The sequence below is a fragment of the Phasianus colchicus genome, chromosome 9, assembly GCF_987193195.1.
Source record: "Phasianus colchicus chromosome 9, bPhaCol1.hap1.1, whole genome shotgun sequence".
NCBI classification, from domain to species: domain Eukaryota; kingdom Metazoa; phylum Chordata; class Aves; order Galliformes; family Phasianidae; genus Phasianus; species Phasianus colchicus.
Genome location: NC_143444.1, coordinates 6,496,484 through 6,506,842, shown reverse-complemented (window position 1 = coordinate 6,506,842; position 10,359 = coordinate 6,496,484). Strand labels below are relative to the sequence as shown.

Sequence of the window (10,359 nt, the reverse complement as noted above, 5' to 3'; positions counted from 1 at the left end):
TCTGCGGGCAGGAAGCCTCCCAGACCACTGGCTGTTTCCACCACTGTTAAGGAGGAACAGCAGGACCCAAACCTTGTTGAGTTGTCTTGCCACATTGGTTCACGTTCCCAGCCCAGCAGAACTCAGCTCATTCTTTGCATCTCTTGTTTTTTTTTTCACTCATCAGCGCCCTTCTGGCCCCCACCCCCATCTGCCCCTTCCATGCCTCCCCCGGGGCAGCCGCCCTGCAGCGGGGCCGGCGGGGGGAGGCGGTGCAGCCGCAGCGGTGCCGCCTGGGTGTTCGGGCGGGATTTTCCTCCCACTTCTGCCCACTAGGTGGCTGCGTGCTGGGAGAGCCCGGAGCGGGAAGCGAGGGGAGAAGAGGGGAGAGCAGGAAATTAAAAAAAATAAATAAATAATAAGAAAAAAAAAAAAAAAACAAGCCGGTGAAATTTAAGCAGAGGAGGGAGCGGCTGACAGACAGTCCCGGGGTCGCTCCGCTCTGCCACAGTAGGCAGCGGGCTGCCGGCGCCAGGCAGGCGCCAGGCCGAGCCCGGGGACCCCCCCCCCGGAGCGGGGACGCCCCAATTCCACCTCGACGGCTGCGGGAGGCAGGAGGAGGCAGGAGGAGGCGGCAGGAAGCAGGAGGCGGCAGGAGGCAGGAGGAGCCGGCCCGGCCCGGTGAGTGCGTTCAGCACCGCGGACAGCTCCGCGCTCTGCGGTTCTCCGCGCTGCGGGGCGACGCGGGGCTGGGAGCGGGGGGAGGCCGCCAGGGCGCGGGGCTGCGCGGGGGAAGGGCTGCGCTTTCGGGGGGAAGGTGCCCGCACTTTCTGCAAGTTCCCTTTGTTGCTGGTATGAGGCTAAAAGAAATCGGGCTCTTAGCCCCCGCTTAGTCATGTGGGGAGAAAAGGGGGAATGCATCTCACTGCACGCTCGCAGGCGGTGCTGGGGGGCTCGCTCACACTCTCTCCCCCGTCTCCCTTTCGTGCTCCTTCCCACACCCCGCTCCTATTTCCCCTTTCCCCAGTGCCGTGCCCGTATCAGTCGCAGCCGTCCCCGGGAGGGCAGGGAGCGTCCCCTGCGCAGCGCTACCCTCCGCACCCAGCCCCGCAGCGCTGCCCTCCCATCTCCGCCCCGCAGCCCTCCCAGGCTGCGCCGAGCTGCCCGCATCCCCGCTTTCTGGTTAAAGTTTGAAGGAGATTATGCCTCCCCTCTTGCTCGCTCGGGAATACCCCGATGGCAGCTGGATGGAGACACGTACGGTTTGGGGGGCAAATCTGCGGGTTTGGAGCATCTTCTGTAGCGCTCCGAACAAAACCCGGAGATTTAAAACAGCAGCTCCAACGCTTCGTGGAGCTGGAGAACAGCAAATAGATGAAACAGCCCCGCTGGCACCCCGCGCCGAGCTCCAGAGGGCTTTTTCCTCCGTGTCCCTCCCCCAACACCCGGTGCCCTTCTCCTGCCCGCGGGGTGCGCTGCCGGGGGCCGGCTGGGAGCTGCGGGATGCGCGCTGAGCGACGGCTCCGGAGCGGGGAGCGAGCGCTGTTGGAAGGGTTACTGCTGCCGAGCCGGCGGGGAGAGCGATGCGTGGGAGCTGCCGAGGCACGGATTAATTAGGCACGCTCCGTGAACGGGTACCTGTTAGAGCTCCAGGCAGAAAGCATCTGCCCCGGGGAAGAGGAGGATGCTGAGCCCAACGGGGGATGCTGCCCAGCTGAGCATCCCACCTTTAGCCAGGTCTGTGTGCCGTCTGGGACCAGCGTGGCAGTGCCCAGCTCGTGCAGGGGAGTAGCAGGCAGGGAGCGACAGTGTGAGGTGGGCAGGGGGAGCAGAGGGGCCTTGGGCACCCACAGCCCCCTGCACCATCCCAGAACGCGTGGTGAATGCGGTGAGCACCGAGCAAATATTCATTAGTTGAGTACAGGAGTGAGGGTGCAAAGTGGACGTTTGTGCGTGTTATATAAACAAACAGAAAGGAGCCACCAACGAGGAGGGGGAAGGAGTCGATTCATTGACAGAGCTGCCCAAGCAGAAGGGATAAAGCCAGCAGCAGGGTGACATGGCGTGGCAGCAGCTTATAATCCGCTCTGCTTTTAATTGTGTCTATAATGAGAAATGAAATGTCAATGTCATTAGATGCTGCTTCTCGCTGTCCCTCCCGGTGTGGCACAGGGGCACAGGGGCCATGCAGGGTTGGGTGCCCCCAGCTCCATTGTGAGCTATTCAGCCCCTCTGCCCAGAGAGCAGTGGGCTGGGATGTAAAGGAGTAATAATGTAGGAGAAAAGGAAAAGAGAAGGAAAAACAGGGGAGGCTCCCAGCCTCACAGTGAAGCTGAAGGATGAGGATGTTGAGTCCCATCCTGATAGCAGAGCTCTTCTGGGTCCTTGCTGGAGTTCTGGCAGTGCTGCCCATGCCAAAAGCATCTACTGTAACACCAGCAGGAAAGCCAGCACCATCATCCCACAGCCTATGTCCCTACCACACCATCGTCTTTGTCTCTATTCATTGCAGAGTAGTTGGACTAGATGACCTTTAAGGTCCCTTCCAACTTCAAAGGATTCCATGATTCTATGATTCTGTGGAGCACATGGACAGGTGTTGCCAAGGGTCTGGGCTGTGCAGGTCCGTGCCAGGGGGCTCCTTGTCTCCTTGACCTGGAGGGTGGTTTCTCTAAACTTCAATGTGCAGTTTTGTCTCAGTTGCACAAACTGATTTATTGTGGAGTTCTCTGAGTACCAAAGTAAAGCTCTGCCAAAGCTTGGGGTAGTTGGAGAAATCCCATCCTGGGATGGACGGAGGGAGCCTTCCCAGTGGTCATATAGAGAACTGAGCCTGGTGGTTGTCACCAACACTGTGATGAATATGAACCAGCTGCAACGAAGGTGGGTGGTGCTCTGGGCTGCCTTAGCGTTGCCAGCAGGTCAAGGAGTGAGCCATCCCTTCTGAGGTGACATCTGCAGTGCTGGGTCTGGTGCTGGGCTCCCCAGAACAGGAGGCATGGAGCTCTTTTGTGGCAAGGACCACAAAAATGATGAGGGGACCAAAGCTCTGAGTGTGCTGGCCTGGGTGCAGAGGACAGGGGCAGAGCCATGCCCGGTGCAGGGCTGCACCGTTCCCTGCTCTCCTACCTCTTCCAAGTCCCCCTGCCTCCTTGTGCTCATCTCAGAGCTTGATTTCAAAATCCTTCACTTTACCTTTATAATTACCCCTCACAGTCTCTTGCAGCTGCTTCCTGATGAGCCCCAGGTAACTGTTTGATCTTCCCCCCTCCTCCCAGATTTGCTCCTTGTCATTTTCAGTGTCAAAGCCTTGCGCTTCCATAAGCATCAACATTCATTTCCAGTAATGCAGGGGAAGCTGAAAATGGCAGGGCTGGAAGTGCCAGGAGCTGCCCTGCTTCCAAAACCAGGCAGGGGATGGAGGCACAGCCAGGATGGCACCCAACCCTGCACTGGGAGATGGTTGGAGCATTGCTTGAGTTGTCCCAGTGCTACCCTAGCTCTGATGGCTTCCCATCACTGGAGACACTCCAGCATCCCAAGAGGTCCTGATTGGGTGTCTCCCACTGTAGACAGGTCCAAGTGATGCTTGCTGCCTTTGGGTGGTGAGCAGAACTAAGGTCCTGCTGTGAGATGCTATTCAGCTGTTGCTAGAAGGATGTTTATAGAAATATCCTTGCTCTTCAGCTGGGTTTTGGTCTTTTTCTCCAGGTGTGTCCCTGGCAGCACTCAGTGGTCATTTTGATTTCCTATGGATGGCTACTGCTGGGTTTGCTGCTATGGGAGACCTGAATTCCCAAACTCTCCATGCTCTGTGGGCAAATGGGGGGCATAAAGGGGCCCAGACCCCAAGAATTCTCAGCAAAAAGGACAACAGGATGTGCTCTCTGAGACTCCTGTCTCCAGGAGCATACATAGATCCTTCACTCATCTGTAAAGGAGACCTCAAAATTACCCCCACTGTTGGGAATTGTCATGTATGGACCTTCAAGTGAAGAGATGTCCTTTGGTGGAGGCCGTCTTCTGAGTCAACGGGATGCATATGGGGAGGGCCAAATGTGCTGAGTAGGGGATGGAGTGGGATAGGTTGGCGAGCAAGAAGGACAAGGGTGCCCTGGGTCTTGCAGTCCTCGCCTCCAATCCATTTCAGTCCCAAAGCATCCTTTTAAAAATGGAAACACTGAACAGTGAACCCCTTTCATTTTTTCCTGCTGAAATCATGTTCATCAGCAGAAATATCTGAAAACGAGCTCGATTGCTGAAGCGCATCCCTGAGCAGAAGCACAGCCCTGCAACAGAGGCTGGCTGCCTTCAAGTTAGCCAGCCAGGGCTCCCAGCTGCTAATTATACATGGATTGATTGGGATCGATTGGGCTGTTTTCCCTTGGGGTGCAGTGGGGTGTCCGCAAGAACTGCTCGAGCTGGCAATAATGGGACCCCCTTGCCCCAGGGTATCCAAGAAAATCCCATTGCAAAGTACAAGCCTTAAATTCAGCTGTAATTACCCAGCTAATCTATTATGTAGCACTAGAAGCAGAGCAAACCAGACAAACAGTTCTGAGATAGTACTGGAAGAATTGCTTCATTCAGTAAATAATTTTAATGCTAGTAATTATATTTCCTACAAGGGGACAGGGCAGGAGTGCCTCAGGGGACTCCCAGCCGCAGAAGGGATGAGCCCTTTGTGTAATTCCTCATTAATAACTGATGTGCACCCCTCCCAGCAGCTAAACCAGGATGGCAGGTGTGGTTTTGGTGGCTCTGCCCCCATGGGCAGCATCTATGGTGCCCTGCAGTAATGGAGGCTGGGATGGTCCCTGTGTGTGTGGTAGCATCCCAGCCTCACTAGGGTTCAGAGACAGTAAATTGGGTGTGAATCTATCATTTTTCTGAAGTGCTACTTCTCTGTGTTAGCTTTGTGTTAATGAAGATTAATGGTGGGGAACAAAGATTAATGTATGGCTCACTTCCTGGCCACAGCTGGCACAGCCAGTGTCTCTGGCATCCAGCTGAAGCGTGATGCTGGAGATGGGAACATGGTGTCCTACCTGCAAGGGTTGTGTCCTGTTGTGGGATGGTGCTGGAGGGGTCCCCAGGATGCAGGATGTTGCACTGCTGCTGCATCCTGGCAAACAACCACCCAACCCCATTCCTTGCTCTCCCTCCCTGCTGCCTTTTGCAGGGCTTTGGATTCTTGCTGCATCCAACATCTGAACCCAACTTCATGCAAGGGAACAGATGGCTTTGATGATGCTCAAGGCAAGGCTGCTGGAGGGAGGGATGACTGTCAATGTTCCACTCAGGATTAGCATTGCCTCATTTGTCCAGCCTGGGTCGGCATGCCTGGGGATGCATCACCTTCCTGGTCCACCAAATGGAAAAGCTGGACCCAGAGGGTGGTCCAGTATTGCATCACAGAGCTTCACAGCTCTGTTCAACTCCATCCTCCATTTTCCCTCTCCATCTCCAACCTTCATTCTCCATCTCCCCCCTCCATCCTCTATTCTCAGCCCATCTCCACCTCCATCTCCATCCTCATCCTCCATCCATCTCCATCTTCCTGTTCCAGCCCCTTCTCTCTCCCTCCCCAGCCTTGCCACACTCTCTTCCCCACTCTGGGCTTTTGTTTCCATCCCAGCTTCATTGAAAAGCGCTATTTATTGCATTAGGCACTAATATGAAGAGAGTCTCTCTCCGGCTGCCCGCTGCAGATGGGAACTTCACTCAATCCGTGTCTTGTTCTCAGCTGGGGAATAACAATGAACTCGGGCTGGAGAAAGAGCAGCTCTGTGCTGCTGGAGACAGCCCTGTCCACGGGGCCAAAATAACTCCGTTTGTTTTATTTATAAACTCCGGGGGGACAAGGAGTGAGTGGCATACAGATGTTGGCACAGCTGGCTGGGCCAGCACTACGTGCCCGGCTGCGGGGATGCTTTGGGGTCTCGGTACCCACCCGCAGCAGGGATGCTCACGCAGAGCCCACGGTGTTCGGTTTCCACCCAAGAGGAAGGGGGAAACTAAAAATGGGGAAAAAAGCCCCTCTTCATCATTTATAAAGAGTAAAAGGAACGGCAGTAGTGTTGAACTGATCGTTCCCCATCCGGATCCCTCCCCTCCACTGCCCCCCATGCATGCGCTTGCTCTTGCTCTTCTCCTCCCGCGCTCCCACGAGTGAATTGGATTAGTCACATCCTTAATTAACTGTGCCAGTGTGAGCTCTATTAGGCATTAAATGTTTGTCACAATCCAATTAAAAAAGCCAGCCCAGCAGGGCAGGGGTTGGGCAGCACCACGGGTATGCAGCACAGGATGGGAGGCATGGAGAGGAGCCCCTCCAGTCCCATGGACACCCATGGGGTGGGTTTACCCTTGGGAAGAGCTCCATCTCTGCATTACACCTGAGTGGTTTTGCTCCAACATTTCCCTGCAGCCCTCAGGAGGTGGTGGTAGTCCCCGTGGTACCCAAGGCCACATCTTATCCCATGGCAGTGGCTTGGGAGAGGGAACCTTGGTGGGGAGCATCTCTTCTGCAGCAGAAGCAGAAGGCTTAATCCCGTTAAATTTCTCCTTATCGATTGCGGATTTACAGTTAAACCACTCGCTGTGGAAATGCATGAGCTTCCCCCTCACAAGTGCATTAGCTGACCACACCGAGGGCTGCTCACACACCCCAGGGCTCAGCTGGGGAACATCTGTCACCTCCGCTTGGTGGTGGCTGGAGTGACCCCACCAACAGGTAGGTCCCCACCACCCCCACCCTCTCCTTTTGATTCCCTCCAAATCACCCTGCAGGTCCAACATCCACAGCCTGTGGGATGGAGAGGGCTGGGGTAAAGGGGATTTTCGTTATCGATCCCCAGAGTGCAGAATCTGCTGCTCTGGAGGATTTTCTTCCCAGCAATCAATGGAAATGTGTTTATCAGGAAAACGTGTTTGACCTGGACAAGTGTTTTAGTGATGTAAACAGAGCTGGAGCAGGGAGAGGTGGAGATAAGGAGGGTTTGGAGCAGAGACAGACAGCAGCACAAAGGCTGGGAGATGAGAGGGGCTGAGATAAGGAGATGGAATGGAGGGGAGAGCCGTGTGGGGAAGGGCTGATGGGAGGGCAGTGGAAGTGCAGGGAGTAGGAAGGTGATGGGAAGGCAGCCTTTCCCTTCAACTAGCACCAGGCAGGGCTAGTTCCACCCATGGAAATGGGTGGTGATGCAATGATGCTCTACCTGGCCAAACCCATACAGGTGATGCTGTCTCTGTTCCTCATTCTGCTGGCCCTCATTCTGGGACCCATCTGCTCATGGTGCAGCAGATCTCTCTGACAAACTTCTCTCCCCTTTATTTCTCCTCTTGTCTTCTTGTGACTCGTCCCACAAGATCATCGAATTAAAGAGGTCTCGATTAGAGGCTTTAATTAGATCCTGGTTGTTGGTTCTGATGATTTCGTGTCCACTTTGGTGCCATCCAGCAGCACGCCTGACCCAGGTTGGAAGCAATGAAGAAATTGAGCTCAAGTGGGCTTCCTCTTCCAACTGTGCTTTCATGGACATGGCACTGTCCTGCACCCCAGGTTGACACCAGTGATTTTATTACAAGGCTGCTTGGTCTCGTAAGGCAGTCTGGGCTGCCTCATCAGACAGACAGATTTCAGAACAGATTAGAGGACAGATTTCAGGAGAGATGCCACCGCCGCTGTGGGCAGAGAGATGCAGCAGGGATGCATGGGGTGGTTGGGTTGGGGTGTGCATGCCCTCCAGCGCCAAGACAGGAGTGATGGTGATTCTCCAACACCCCAACATGCATCCAGGACCACGGTGCTATTTATTTTAACCCCGTGAAGCTGGAGAACACCTCAGCACTGGAGCAATGAGCACGAACAGCAGGATTAATAATTCATGAGGCTGTGTTAAACAGGACACCAGGGGATGAAAAGAGATATACCTCCAGGGCTTTGTGGTACAAATCGAGCCATTAAGTACTTGTGGCTGTAAGTAAATTCCTTCTGTAGGCAGCATATCCCTAATGGTGCTTTCTCTCCCTGTCTTTACCATGCACCTGGTGAGGCTCTGTGGAAGTTCCGCTTTGCTTTCTCCCCTCCCATCACTTCTGCAGCTGCTTTCTTAAACACTTCATCTCCTGTCCCAAACACGAGCAATGGGAGCGCTGTGGGATCTGTACCCACTGCTGTTATCCTCCCTAGTACCATGTCTCCATTGCAGGAACCTCCTGTTTGTTGGTAATGCTCTACCAAAAAAGACCTTTTCATGGGATAGGACATGGAGGAGCCCTGGGAAAAATGATTGCCCAGACTTTGCTGAGCAGCCCGTGGTTGGGTTTGCTCAATGCACATGCATGGTTTTATTGGCTGTGTTCACTTTTTATGTGGCTGGAAGGGGTCCAGGCCCCAGGGAAAGTACCCAAAAACGCCACAGCCAAGGTTCCAGGCATGCTGGTGCACAGGGATGAAGAAAATTGGGCAATGCAGAGTGCCCCAGCCCATCCCCTATGGGATGCTGAGGCCCTGTGCCTTCATCTCCTACCACGCTCTGCCCCATGGGGAAATGGGCACAGCTCTGATGGAGAGCGTGGTGATGGTGATGTGGGGCTGGGAGTGATGGAGGCTGCAGGCAAGATTGATGGGCAGATCGAAGAGGCAGAGGAAAGAGAGACAAAGGTTAAGAGTACAAATAGGCTTCAACCCAGAGTGCGAGGGACTGGTGAGGGAGGATTGGTGGGGAATAAAGAGTGCAGGATAAACAGAGCATGGAAGAGATGGTGGGTAAATAGGCAGTGAGATGAGAACATTACCAGGAGCTGGGGGCACAGAGGATAGGGATAGGGTCCCTGTTGTCCCCAGACATGAAGGACTGGGCACAGGCTTCCTTTGCTGGTGGGAAGAGAAGCAGAGGATGCAGTGAGACCCTCAGCAGGAATGCTTCCGTAGGGCAAGAGCAGGGACACCCAGCGGGGATGTGCCATGGGATGACACAGGAGAAAGCCACTGTTGGCATACCCCAAACCCTGTGCCAGCATATAGATATCCATATGCTGGGAAGAACTGGGTGTGCATACACACGTGCTGCTGTTAGCACTGCTATTTGGGTTTGCTGCTGCTTTCAGGGGGCACAAATGGGGAGAGAGGCAGAGCACTGTGTGATGGCTTTACAACTTCCCAACCTGCTGAGTCGTGTTCTTGGTGGCTTAAAATAGGCTGTTATTAATGTGTCAGAATGACGGGCTCCCTTCGATTGTCAATTATCCTTTTTTATGATATCTCCAAAAGCACTCTCCAAAAGCACAAAAAAAAAAAAAAAAAAATCCAGGTGATTTACTCCCCTTTGTAATTAGATTTGGTAATGAGGCTCTGCTTTGTAACAGTGCAGATCAGTGTCCAAGAAGCAGAAATTCTGCCAGCAGGCTCCCAGCCCTACCTCAAGACCTATACCCTCCACTGAGCTCACATGGGAGACCAGTGGGAACATAACAGCTGGGTCACCAGCACAGTATTGCTGCAGGATGCATCCCCTCCAAAAATGTGGGTGTGTTCTCCCTTTCTCTCTCTATCTTAGGTAATGGAAAAGACTTTCAGGATCTTCAGTTCCAACCATCAGCCTGATCTACCAAGACCCACCACACTAACCCATGTCCCCATCCAGGGATGGGGACTCCACCAGTCGTTCCAATGCTTGGCCATCGTCCCCATGGAGAAATTCTTCCTGCTGTCCAACCTAATCCTCCCCTGGCACAACCCCCAGGAGGGATGCCTCTTGGTCACTCCAAATAAGGGGAGCAGTGATGAGACCCAACAACCAATATGAAATTGCTGATGAAAAAAAAATTAAGAAAACTGGAACTACTTAAAAAGAAAATCTGCCTTGAGAAGCGTTGCCATTTAGTGGACTCACATGGAGTGTGTCAATTAAAAGCTGGCTATGCTTGATTGGCAGGAATTAGAACCCATGCCAAAGCTTGGCACAAGCGTGTGTCTCTCCCACCTGCTTGTCCTTCCTGATCCTTCAGACCTTTACCAGATGCCAAGCAGACAAATGATGCTAAATTAACTGTGGCCCTTCCCCCCTGTTTCATTATTATATTTTTCAAAACCAACAGCTTGGAAATAAACGTCCCTTCAAGGCAAAGCAGTCTCCAGGTTGAGTTACTTTTCTTCACCCTGATCCGCATCCCCTTTGCTCCTACAACCCCTATCCTTGGTCCCATCAGCAGTTTCATCCTTGGGCTCTCCAGGTACCTCCTTCTGTAGGGTCTGCTATTATTTGTATTTGGGAATTGCATTTGAAAGGTGAGGTGATGTTTTGGGAATTGTTTTCCGTTAGGTTTAATTCATTTTTAATCAGCTGACAGTAACGATTTGATACAGACCATCTT

At 53.5% G+C, this 10,359-nt stretch overlaps 1 protein-coding gene across 2 annotated transcripts in view; it reads left to right on the top strand.

The window, feature by feature from the left end:
• Positions 1-433: 433 nt before the first annotated feature.
• The window catches only part of TNR (tenascin R), a 51,072-nt gene continuing 41,146 nt past the window's right edge, over positions 434-10,359 (top strand). For both annotated transcript variants that reach the window (XM_090145963.1, XM_090145962.1), the window contains exon 1: positions 434-660. The gene's annotated coding sequence lies outside the window, so the exon portion shown is untranslated. The remainder of the gene's footprint in view (positions 661-10,359) is intronic.